Source organism: Oenanthe melanoleuca, chromosome 1A, assembly GCF_029582105.1.
Source record: "Oenanthe melanoleuca isolate GR-GAL-2019-014 chromosome 1A, OMel1.0, whole genome shotgun sequence".
In the NCBI taxonomy this organism is placed as follows: domain Eukaryota; kingdom Metazoa; phylum Chordata; class Aves; order Passeriformes; family Muscicapidae; genus Oenanthe; species Oenanthe melanoleuca.
The window spans coordinates 1,091,060-1,104,505 of record NC_079334.1 but is presented as its reverse complement, the minus strand read 5'-3'; the positions used below and the strand labels follow the sequence as shown (position 1 = coordinate 1,104,505).

The following is a 13,446-nucleotide window of genomic DNA, read 5'->3' as shown; positions in this document are numbered from 1 at the left end:
TCCCATGTCACCTCTCCTTCTGTTCCTACCAGTCCAGCTCCTTCCAGAATAGGAAATTAAATTTAAGGACTTGGTGAAACCACAGGAAAATCTTCTGTCCCAGTTTGGAAAATAGGTGACCTCAAATAGCAGCAGCTGCAAAAGTTGAAGAATCCATTTTTTATTTACGATTTCCTAAACAATTCCATGATTTCCATGGGACCTAATTTAGAGTTAATCAGTATTTTGAACTGACTCTAGTAAACATCCAGCAATAAAAAATTCATTAATCACATACACTGGTAATTTGCATTAAAGGTGAAGGATGCCTGACTGACTCATTGTAAATTAAATGCAAGATTATCAAAAAATTTGCTGGCTCTAAATATTAATACATAAACCAGGGTGGGGATGAGATGGAAGCAGAGGATGGCAAAAATATATTTTCTTGAATGATTTGTTGTTGTTATAATTACTATTATCATCATTATTAGTATTACATAATTTCACACAAATTTTCAGAACTTCAACACAGTCATTACCATTGTATCTCCTCTCTAATATCAACATGTATTCAGACATTTTAATGTGTCCACAGAGTTGCTAAGTGTTTTTAACTAGGGACTTTATGAGAGATTTGAATTCTAACTGTTCAGCTACCATTTTTTTAAAATAGCTGGACTTTCAGAATCATCTGTAGCACTTGTTTCAGTCATAATCGTAGGTTTCTGAAGGTTAAGGCTGTTAGCTCTGAACTCTTTCCATCAGCTTTATTGAAGACAAAAATGGCCCAAACAAGGTGCAACAACAAAGAATTTGGTCCCAGCTTGCCAGCAGCCCACAGTTTTGGACCACAGTTACCTTTCATGAAATTAATTGCCTAAGATTAAAAAATAGGTTAATTTGATAGAAGGCTGAAAAGTTAACACGAAATTAAAGCAAAATTAAAATTTTGTAATTTAGTTTAATTCTCCCTTACTGTTTGGAATAATTTTACATTTCTCTCACCCACACTGAATTCAAATTAATATTAATATCTGCTCCTTTGGAAGTTTTACAAAATTACTTTAATACACATTAGGTATCTAATACTCAGTGAAGATTAAAGCAATGAGAGCAAATGGTAACACAGGTGTTAATTTATTTCTGGAGTGTGTGTGAAGGTATCTATCTACACATGTATGAAATGTAGTTTATTATCTAAACCTGGCAGGGGGAGCTATTACACTTCAGTAACTTGCTGAGAACGCAAGCCAGTTAGTTTCCTACTCCTGTGAAAAGCCAAAAGAGATGGTATAATCAAGGCAGACAATACCTGAATATACTTTTCTTACCTCATGCTGTTCATGCCCTTAAAGGAAGGCTGCTCTCTCTGAATGGAAATTCTCATTTAATGTCCAGTCTTGTACAGCAAAATTAGAAATGTGCTTCCCCAGTGTTGGTTATGTGCACACCTGGCCTCAGAGCAGCAGGTAAAATCTTTGTAATCTAGTCTGTGCATTGCCTGGTTTATTTCATTTGGAAAAAACAGCTACAAAAAAGAATAAAGTATGTGGAATAGTTTTTTATGTGCCAGGATGTAGATGTAAATAAAAATTTTAAAAGCTTGAAGGTAATTGCTAAATACGATGGTTTTTCCAAACACTAGGAAAGTTGGTATTTGAATTTGGGGAGCTAGGTCTGAACTGATAAGAGTTCATTGAACAGAAATATCTTGGAGGAAAGCTTTGCAGAGTGGATCTATTTTACACACATTATTCATTCATGCAGGAATTGCTGCTGAAGTCCCTACAGAGGTGGAAACCCAGCACAATTTCAATGATGTTTTCTTGTGAGGCTAAGTGAAAGACACAGATAGAAAAAAAAAATTGTATCCTTCACTTCTGTTCCTCATATTTTAAACCTTTTGTTTGAAAGAGGGATTCAAACAACATCAGAAATGAGAAGTGTTTACTGGGTAAGGGGACACCCTGTTCATCAGGAGAATTCACACTTCTTGATTCTAGATGCATAAAAACCATTTCTATTCTGATTCAAATGTGCCCTTCCAGGAAAATTCCATGCAAAAAAGAAAATATATGAAGTTGTTGTTTGCTCTTCTTCCCAATGGCCACCTCCATTCCTTGATTTCTGTATTATTTATTTTTACTAGCCAATCCTAGAAAATTAACAATAACATAAAATTTTGTCTTGAGGCTGCTCACAAACATTATTTTCTTTTTTATAAATCATAGTGCTTATGAACAGCACAAAATCTTCCTCTTCCTAACAGCTTCTTAAATTTAGAAAAGTGACTATTTTAGTCCCACTAGAGGTGGGAATGGGTTGAAATTTCAAGACTGAAAACTGAAGCACATCCTGTCCATGATTTGTACAATCCTCTTGGAGCAGGACATGGAAAGGACAGCACTGGAAAACTTTCTCACATTTAAGTGTCTCTTCACAACCTCTTAGGCTACAGAAACATCCTGCACCCCACACACATCTCCTGGCAAGAAAACCAGGAGCAAATCCTGGTGGCAAATACGGGCTTGAGGTAAATTTTTTTCTATTTATTTTCTCTTATCTTTTTGCCTGAAGAGTTAAGCATGAATTTGGTCTACCTATTCTTTACACCAGAGCACAAGCAAGCAGCTTTCCATAAATCTTGATACTAGACAGCTTGGAAAAGAGGGAAAAAAAAAAAAAATTTCCAAAAACCTTGCTAGCAGACATACACTTCCCCAGGAGTTACTAAAAACACTTTCAGCTGCTTTGGGTCTGGCAGCCCAGCAGCAGAGGAAGAACCAGCCCACAGCCTGCCATGCACAGGCAACATTTAGAAGCATTTCCTCAAACCTGAAAGAGTTACTTTTATTTCAGAAGAAAGCAGAGATCAACACCTAATCCCTAGACCTCAGGTGTCAGGACTTTAAGAAGAACAACAAATATCACAACAGTCCCAAAGAAAACAGTGAGAGCTGGCATGGCTGCTGTTGCAAATTTGAATTTGTGAACAAAGTTCAGGCTAGCTATTGGCTTCACCCTCATTTTGCATTCAGGGCAGTGTTGATTTTTGAGTACTTCTGTGGTGTGACCTAAATCATTTTTATTTCACTAGTCAGGATGATGATACCTGGGATGCAGGCTGGAGCCTTTGTGCATCTGTACTCAGCTCAGTTTGGCTCCCTAAGACTCAGGCAAGAGATTGTCATTCTCCAGTTATCACAATTATCATTTGGGTACAATAAACCCTGAAAAATCTCTATGGTGCTGTATGATGGTGACACAAAACCAAAAGGCTGACTGCAAATTTGCATTCAGGTGAGACACACACAGTTTAGACTTGGTGCTGGTCTGCTTGCCAAACTCTGGTTTAAAATAAAGTTGAGCCTGTTAATAATGCTAGAGCAGGGATCAGGAGAATGTGATGTTATTACCAGTTCCAATATTGGCCCAAGAAGCAAACCTATAGAAGTCATTTTATTCCTTGGTACTCTCCTTCTAGTCCATTTTTAGCTTAAAATGTAAATTGAAGATTTCTGACTCCAAGACAAGGATGTGTCTGTGGAGTTAAACCTTATAAACACAGTAGATTAAGATGTGGGTGTGCAAGTGAAGCATTTGTACAAAATTGTACCAAACATCAAGAGAAAAATGCCCATTTGAATTTGGGAATTCAAAGCTTAATTGACAGAGATATGTTTTACTGTATGTCTATTAACTTTTTCTTTTCTTGTAAAGAATAATAATAACAACCTGTTACTGTTGTTTGGGTAAAGTTTCCTGCAGGTTGGGGATCCCTTGAATAAAATGATCAATATTGATTCCTGTTGAAAGTATGAGGGTTTGGATAGGGGTTTACTGCACAGGGTCCCTTTTGGGGATGTCACCACAAAACACAAAATGTTCTTGGGAAATTATATAAAAGAAAGAACAATGCTGTCAATAAAAGAGTTCAACAGTTTATGTGATTTTATGCAGACAAATAAAAGTTTTTTAAAAAGGCTTTTTTTTTAAAAGTTTGAGTATTTCTTTGACCCAACCCACTTCCAGGCAAGCCTTTAAATTTGGATCAGGTGGGCAGCTGTAGCTTGGATGGTTCCTTAGCAGAGAGGCTGTTGGTTCCTGTGCTCTCTTCATTCTTGTGAGTACTCCAGGTTTTTTATATTTCAGCTTTTTTTGCATCTAATGAAGAATATATTCTCTCAAAAGGGAAAAGATATAAAGTCAAATTTTCAAGTATTGGATTGATTTTGAAGTGCAAGGTCCCTTAAAAGGCATTTCTGGGAAAGTTTCCTTTTGTGGTGCTCATGTTGAGATGAAAATATGTGTTTGAGGTTTGTGGGACAGCTGCTAAGACTGAGAGTCAGTTGAAACTAAGAAAAGAGGAAATAATGAACAAAAAGTGGCATGAGTTCTGTTATAAATGGATTTGGATTTTGGATTTTGTCTAATTAACCAAACAACAAAGTTAAATATAGCAGCAATGTATTAATAACAGCAATTGTATATAAATGAATACAAAGTATATTAATTACATAGATACAAACTTAAATAAGCACAAATCACATATGTAGCAGTTCCCAACAGGGTAATTGTTTGTTTGCTGGGGAGGAGGGTGATGGTGTCACATTGAATTAACTCAAGCCAGATTTCTAAGGAAAGAAAATCCATACTGCTGAGACCAGGGTCCCTTCCCAGGGCAGAACATAATTTATGTTCAGTACCTCCAACACCTGAAGTCTGAAGAGTTGGGATTTAATAAAACAGTAAAAGAAGCAACTGTGATATTCAAAAGTGATTAGGATGGCAGCAGGATTGCAGGAGAGAAGAACTCAAGGGTGGGACAGGTACAGACAGATTTCTGGAGGAGCTAAAAGGCTTTTACAGACAGAAGCACCACCTTTGTTCTTTCTTCTTTTTGAATTTGTTGGAAGTTTGTTAATTTATCTTTTCACTTGAGGCCTCTCTGCCAGTAGGACAGAAACCAGAGTTTCTTGGGAAGGAGTGTCAGCAGCTGGGTGTGTTTAGTTAATTCTTGTCCTGAGCTGCTCTGTGCTGTTGCAGTGTGCCCTGTAGGATGTACCAGTGTCCCCTGAGAGACAATTGCATTGCAGGGATGATTATCCACATATCTGGGTCTTGTGTTTGGATTTAAGTTGGAAAATAAAGCTTCCTACATCTTTATTGCTTTGTCAAAGGTACCTCTAATCAATCTTCTGAGCAATTATGACAAACCTTAAGAATCTTTTCTTTTTTAAGTGAGGCTCCAAATTTACAATTAATTCCTTTTGATAGGGAACCTTCCCACCTTGCAGGAAGGTTAATGATTAGACTGGGATCACCAGGTGTTTGTGAATCCATAGTAACTAATTTACTGTCACTAGCAATAAGGAACTTGCTGCTCCAGAACAAAGAGATGCTCAGCTGCACATTTGAGCATTGCTGCCTCATGCCTGGAGGCCCCAGAGTTTGGGATGTGGAAGCAGAGTGTGTTTGATTAATGATGGCTGGGTGGAGTTCACCTGGTGGCTCTCAAAGCTGCAATCCCACCATTATCTCCTGGTTCATGTCAGGCATCAAATGCAGGGTTGCTAACTGTGACTGTCCAGGCCAGACTTTATCTGTGCTGGGAGATGCTGGTCCCATTCAGATTGTGTCAGCCTGCAGTGAGAATTATTGCATCACTTGAGCAGCTCTTGTGGGCATTCTGAGTGGGATGTCCAGAAGTTATGCACCCAAGTTTGAGCCAGTCACCTCAGGCTGCCTTAATGCCCCCAAAAATCTCCAGAGTGTGATTTTTGTGACCTGTTCTAGACACCCCCATCTTGGGATAAGACAAATTGCTCTCTGGGGTACCTGTTTCTCTCTGCTGATAATAAACAGAGCTGAGGGTGCCTGCCTCAGATCCTGGGCAGGTGGTGACTAAATTAGAACAAATGGATCACACCTTTGCTGTCATTCATGAGGAGTAAAACAGGATGAGCCTCTTCATTTGTGTGGTGGGGAGAAGGAAGGCAAGTAGGAATTGATAATTAATGTGGCTCCATGTACAATGAAAGAGCTTCAGGGCTGTCAAGTAAAAAGGTGAGGGATTTATTTCACTTAACAATTGTGGGTAAGATTTCCTGATCAGCACCAGCCTAATCAGAAGATGAAAAGTAATAATTAAAGGCAGAAAAGGTAACAAAAGGCACAATCTTGCCTAAAAACTTCAATTGTCTCCCAAAGCACCCATCAGTCATGTGTGAAGGAGCCCCTTAAGCTCTCTGATAACCAAAACTGATTGTTATAATTATTTATACTTATCTGGTGTTCTTTTAACAAAACTTTTAAACCTCTTCAAAAATGGGAGTGAATGTTGTTGTCCTCGATGTACAGAGGGTAAAACTGAGGTATGGTGTGGCTATAATGTGTCAGAGATTATGGGATTAATCTGAAGCTGAAATGGCAGTTCAAATATTTTAAACCCTGTCATTAGACCTCAGCACCAACTCATGCTGCTTTTATCTTTCCTCTCTCTACATTGTCAAATGCAAAATATGAAGTTGCTCCTGTGGCTTTTTTAATGGTATTTTGGAATGGCCTCCAAACTTTTTAGAGGCCCTAAATTTGTGGTTTTGGTTTGGGTTTTGGTTTTTTTTTTTTTTGTGAAGGCCATGAAACAAATTTAGCTTTAATTGTCCTAGGAGCTGCTAGAGAAGACAATCTAAGTGTCAGTTCTGTACAGAGAAAGCAATGTGGAACTGCTCTGAGGTGCAGCTACATGGTGTACAGGGAGAAAAAGTTACAGAAAAAATATACTTGGGTTATTTTATCTGCTGATTCCTTAAACAAATAATCCAACCACATTTTAGAAACAGGATTTTGGCATCCTTTCTGCTTGTATTGCAAACAGGACAGGTTAGTAAGTGTGATTCTGGAGCTGATGGGAGAGCCCACAGCCAGACAAGGTGTGCAGCCACCTGACTTTTGTTGTGCAGCTGCTTCCAGCACTTGCATTGTGTTGGGGCTATAGGAAAGTACCAAAGGTGCATCCACCTAAAGCTCAAAATTCAGAGATGAAATGTGTTAGAAATGTGAAATCAGGCTAGATGTATTGAATCTTAATTGAATTATAAATGTAATTAGAAGGGCAAGAACTTTTTGAAATCAAATTCAAGAACTGACAGTGCTGCTGTGCCAAACAAAATAATTTCATTTCAAACCCTAAATATGAAATTTGGTAGGTCTAGCTGAGATTTTGAAGGGAAGTCTGTATAAAGTGATGAGTGTTTCAGGGAAGCAGGGTTTTTCTGTGGTAGTTAGTGCTGCAGAAATAAAAATTAATTGGAATAGAGTCCACTTGCAGTTCTGATTTTAAAACTCTTGAAGTCCCTGTTGAGCTGCTCTCTAAGCCAATGAGCTGATTATCCCCAAATACATTAGTAGGAACAGCATTTTGTGTTCTGGTTCCATGAGATCCTGACTGCATTTCCACTCCTGTTGAAATAATTAAATATGCTCAATGCTTTTTAAAAAAGAATTAAGCCCTTTATTTTATTATTTTCTATTTTATTTTTAGTAGGCATTATCTTCATAGAGAGAATTCTTAAAAGCATTGTAGTTTCCCTTGTGATAGTGAGGAAATCTTTTTTAAAAAGTTTGATTTTCATTCTAAATTAAACATCAAAATAAGGAAAAAAAGGATCATGTTTTAGTTTTTTTAAATAGACAGATGAAAGATTTTGTTATTAATAATTGACATGAAAGCCTTTCGTCTTGAGCACTGGTGTATGCAAACCTCAATAAAATCCTAAAAGTGCTTTTGTAGAACAAGAACAGTCACAAAAATCTGAATAAAGCCACCTTTTCAAAGAACATGATGAGAAAGGGGAAAACTCTTAGATGTGCAGAGCAACACATTTTACATTCATGCCCTGGTTATTGGGAAGCTTTGAAGTGTTCACTGTTATTGAATACAGTGTGTTCTGTAATTCATTTGGTGCCTTCATGTGGAGCTGAAAAGTTCTAGCCAAAGTGCTTTGGCTGTTTTGTGAGCATGAGAATCTGGATGGGAGCAGAAAAATGTGTTCCAGTCTAAATCTCATGTAGTCCTGAATTAGGAATTATCACAGTAAAGCTTACATGAAACTAAAACAGTAAACACTTGAAGAAGGGTGGGTCAGGAAAAGAGATTTTTTCATCTTTGGATTATGATTTTAGGTCTTTAATGCAAAGAATAATAGGAAAACAGTTTGCAGTGTTAAAGTGGCTTTCAGAAGATGGTATAAATGGAAGAATGTCTACACAGAATAAACCAAAATTGTCTTCAAATCCAACAAAATTCCATTGAAACCAAAAGAGTTACCTACTTGGGGTAAAATTGCTTGGGGTAATTTTAGGGGCAGCTTTCAGACCATAAACCAGGACTGCCTTCAACTCAGTAAGACACAAACCAGGTGGTGTCTCTGGACTTCTGGCTTAGTTGTTCCCATCTCCTTGGGGAGTAGGAATGCTGCATTCTCATACTTGAGAAATCAACAGTAACAAACTCATTACTGGCCCAACCCTGCTGGTTTTTTCATGTTCATCTATGAAATCATCCCCTGAACCTGGATGGCTGTCCATTGGTTGAACATTCCTTGGAGCTGGGTCTATCCCTAGCTGACAGCTTGCTCCTTCAAGCCTGTTTTTGTGCTCCAAAGTATCCCAGGTATGATCTGGGAGCTGGCAGCTCTGTTTGCTGCTCTGCCTCTCCCCATCTCTGTCTCTGCAGAACCCTCTCCCTGCCAGGTGTTCCTGAGCTTGCCAACACAGGATTGATGTGCTCATGTGTTTGTGTGGATGCACTTTCTGATGTGCTGAGATTATTGCATTTATTTTTTTCACTGGGTAAATGTCAGGCTGTTGATTCTCCCTCGATTCCAACTGGTGCCCCCAAGTAGAAATGTGTGCAGCCCATAACAAACCCTGTGGACCTTCTGGTCACTGTGGTGTCTATTTTACTGCAATCCTTTCCTCCAGATTATGATTTGTTTAATGTCAGTCTCAGTGTAATGCTCTGTAATCAGTGTCTGTGGAAATTATCTTAGTGGAGCAACCATTCATCTTCAGAGGAGCTGCTCTGATTGCTCAAAGAGTCACAAAAGTCCCTTTCCCAAGATACTTCATCTCAAGTATCAGGGTTGGCCCTCAGTTACTTTTACCAGAATCCCTGTTTTAGCCCCTCCACTAGAAATGGCAACACAATGTTCCTTCACTCTGGGATTGCCCCAGTTTTATTCAGAATAATGAACAGACAGCTCAGTTTTAGAGTGCAGGAACAGATTGTCTCTTTCAGTAATCAGTTTATAACTGGATTCTTGTAGACATAATAAAACAGCTTCTTAGTAATTTCCTAGTTATTTCCCCAGTTCTCCATAGCCGTTTCTCAAGCAATGCCATTGATTTGTTGCAAGCCTGGAGGGAAAGAAACTGACCCTTCTGCTTTGGCAATTATTTTTCCTGGGAAACTGGGATGCTTTTTTTTCCCCCTTCACTGTGGTCTTAAACATATTAAGCAAAATGAAGCATGTATTTTTAAAGCTGTTTGAATGATTGTGATAAGTAACTGGAACAACCATCATTCTTTTGAAGAGTACTGTGATTTCTAGACTGTTTGCTAGAGTCTAAGCATAGGGAGCAACTGAATGCTCTCATGATATTGTTATAAAGGCATTTTATCAGAAAAGCAAAAACCTTCTTTAGTATACCTTGCTCTGCCTTTGGGAGCTGGAGTTTGGGTTATTTTATCAGGTGGCACTAAACAGGAAGAAAGTTATGAGAAATAGATGGTTTGTAAAACATCAGTCCAATTTTTTACTTTAGATGTTGAGTTCACACAGACTTAACACAATGGGGTATGGGTGAATTTCTTTGGGCACTTCAGCTGGCTTATCCTGCAGTGCTGACACAAATGTTTGGAACACCTTTATCCTTCTGATTATTTTATTTTAATATTTTATTTTATTTTGTTTTGTTTTGTTTTATTTTATTTTAGTTTTAAGGGCTTTTCTAGCCAGCTCATTCCCTTCACAGAGATACAGCAGGGCCATTAAAATACCTGTTCATACACACCTGAGCACATAAGGAGTGACAGCATGGGACAACCAAAGTTTCAGGTGGGGTGGTGTCTGTGCCTTTCCTTAGAAGGAACTCCCAGCCAACCACATGATTTATTTCTAGTACAATTAGAACAAACAGCTCTTTCCTTTTTAATAAAGATAAATCACCTAGGTGATATTTCAGGGAAAAAAAAAAAAAAAAAAAGGCATCAACACTCATTTGATCATTGTCAAACACAGTTATAATTTGTGCCAGAGTGTGCCAAAAGGAGAAAACTTGGGTGGATGGCTTTCTATATCTAGAAGAGGTAATCAATTCTAATGAGTAGGTGGCTACTTTGCATCCTTTTTTTTTTTTTTTTTTTCCTTTTGTAGATTATATGTATCTTCCAGATGGTAAATATTTTTAGTTCCTATTTTTGTCCTTATTTCAAAAGCGATCTGGAGATCTCAGAGGAAGCATGTTCATTTTCCATTATGCCAGTTTAAAGCCTCTAATGAAGTTTGAGAGCAGGATTTGACCCATAAAACATATTTTTGTCTGTGATACATATTGCACAACCCCTCAAAGAACTGCAATAAATGCACTTACTGATCCACTCTAACACTAAAATATGCTGCTGGGCCCTTTGTTTTTTTCTGTACTAGGAGGTTTCTGAGAATTGTTGTTTACATCAGCACATGTGCAAATGGGAAACCAAATCATTAATTTATAAAATGGCATCTGGAAGTCTTAATTTCTGATTGATCTAGCTCCCTCTGGATGTTCCATGTCATCCAGTTTTGAGCAGAATGTAGCTGAAGTAGGTTCATATCCCATGAATCAGAGAGGACTTTGGGGAGGTTTCCACCCTGACAAGTTCTTCACTTTGACTGAAGAATCAAAATGATTTCTTAAAAATAGCTAAAAACCCCCAAAAATGTAGCAGGTAAATTTGAATGGTTAGTAATAGTGGCTCTGGGTGGGTCTCCTTTTGCAGACAGACTCAGATAAACATTGCCAAGGGAGCAGCACCTCTAGCTCAGAGACCAGGGGGTCTGCACCCCATTTAACTGCCTTGTCTGCTCAGGCCCTTGGTGGGTAAGGTCAGAGCAGTGTGTTTTCACTTTGTCACTACATCTGGGCTGTATTTTTTATTTTGAGTGAGTGTGTGTGTGTTTTAACCCAGACTCTGTTTGTTGGCTGTTCCCAGGTGCCCAGACTGGGTCCCAGGTGGAAGGCACAACCTCTTTCCCCTCTGGCATTTCCAAATGTGAGGGGTTTTCCTTAATCTTAGATGTTTGACCTGGAACTCTGTACTCCACAATGAGAGATGCTGCCCCAAATGCAACACTCCAAGCACTCCTGCAGCCCTGCAGTGGTTGGATCCTCTGTGTATTGGCAATATTTCTGAAAAGTGTGATGCTTGGGAAGCTTCAGCAGGTCTCTTTGCTGTGTGTCGGGGTGCTGAATGAAAATAAAGGTTGTTGCAGGGCCAGCCATTGAAAAAGTGTTTTCAGGCATCCCTCTGGCTTGGCACTGGGAGCTGCCAGCTCTGCTAGCTCTTGTACCTGTGCAGGACTAGCTGTAGAGCTTAGTAGCTATATTTTTTGTATATATATAAATATATTTTTTATATAATATATATATTTTTTATATAATATATATTTTTTTAATAGCTATGTAAAACTGTGTAATTCTAACCCTCATCCCCTCCCTTTCAACTAGGAATGCCATATGTAACACAAAATCCAGTGCTTTTCTCAAACCAAAGAGATTTAGATCTGCTGTGTTGCCCTTGTCTAGAAAATTGTATCAAAGGAGGATGTCAAGTTTGTCAACTCCTACTTTAGCAAACCTGTGTTGCATTTTATCTTACTCTCCACTTATGTCACTATTTTCCTATTTTGCAATTCTCTTGTCAACATTTCCCACAGAAGATTTCTTCCCTGAAGCTTTCTGCACTAGGTCAGGTTGTGCACTGAGGGAAAAGAGAAAAGAGTTGCTCATTTCTTCCCCAGTGTTTAAATGCAGGTTTAAATGCAGACTTGCTAATGGTCTATTGTGCTGCCTGAACCCAGATATTTCTTTGAAGCATCAAGAAATAATTTGTGATTTCCTGTCTTTTTTTTTTTTTTTTTTTTTTTTTTTAACACAACACTTGTGCACACATTAGTTGTTGTTTTAACATGAGTGCATCCAGGTCCTTTGTTTTCCTCCTCCTTCAGCTCTAAGTTTATCACTTTTTTCCTTTTTAGCTATTCCACCTTTAGAGCAGGTTTGCCAACGTGAACCTTATCAAAAAATTAGCTTTAATTTAAGTCCATACAGATTTTTTTTATTCTTTTTCAGTTTCTGCTCCTCCTTTTCAGAGCAGCAGTTTTTCCTTTTGGCTTCATATGAGTGAAGAGTCATTTATGTTTTATTTCCATTACTTTGCAGTCTGTTGGACTCCAGTTGTTCTCACTCAATCCTTATTGTCAGCTATGAACAATAAATGCCTTCTTCCTCCCTTTGAAAGCTTTCTGCTTCCTTCTGGCATTCTTAAAAACACTGCTGCTAATCCTGTAGTACTCAGAACCCCTCTCTATAATTCTTCCCTTGTGCAAAATACAAATTCTCTCCAATTTTTGTGCCTTTGGGGCTACTAGTAGAAAAAGCTTATGCACTCTGTAATTTCTTACCTTTTCAGTCCAGGTTTTGTTTATTAGTTCAACCTTCTCAATCTTTTGAAACTAGAAACCTTAATTATGGATCAGGGTGGGAGGTGTGTTTGCTTCTTCCATTCAATTTATGTTAAATCAGTTTATTATCACTCAAGACACACTTATTTTCTAAATCATTTTGCAATTTACAAAAACAAAGTATAAATAGCATCACCTGCTGTTAGTTTTAGGGAATTTCTGGCTCTGCAATGTCTTCTGGAACTTTCTGTAATTAGCCCAGCTTATTAAGTTAATCAGCACTACAGTTTTCTATCTTTTAAGGAAATCTAGGAGATGCAGCAGACCCTCAGAACCAACTGTTTTTTCTATCCCCCTGCTCTGTGTTTTTATGACCTGACATAATTTGTTGTTGCTGGAGAAAATTTGCATAGATGTGTCCACAGGAAATCAAAATAGAAAACAAGTTGTTCTGCAATTAGGAACAAATTATATTTAAAACTTTCATATGTTTGAGAACTGTAAAATGGACCTAAAGGGAAAAATATGTAAACTTGTTAAAAGCTGAAAATCTCTTTTCATTTTGGTTGTCACCTGATAAGGAAAACAAAAACAAGTTGGACTCTTTGATATTTGCAGCAATCTACACAATAAGATGGGAAAAAAGGCCTCTGAAAAATTATAGATGTACATAATAAATCATATTTCATCAGATCTATAAAGGGTTCAAGACATACACTTGTTGAGCAAGGTAATT

The 13,446-nt window shown here is 38.0% G+C and overlaps 1 long non-coding RNA gene across 1 annotated transcript in view; it reads left to right on the top strand.

Moving 5' to 3' along the window:
• Positions 1-3,993: 3,993 nt before the first annotated feature.
• The window catches only part of LOC130248592 (uncharacterized), a 138,013-nt gene continuing 128,560 nt past the window's right edge, over positions 3,994-13,446 (top strand). The window contains exon 1 of the long non-coding RNA XR_008839657.1: positions 3,994-4,105. This is a non-coding gene — a long non-coding RNA (uncharacterized LOC130248592). The remainder of the gene's footprint in view (positions 4,106-13,446) is intronic.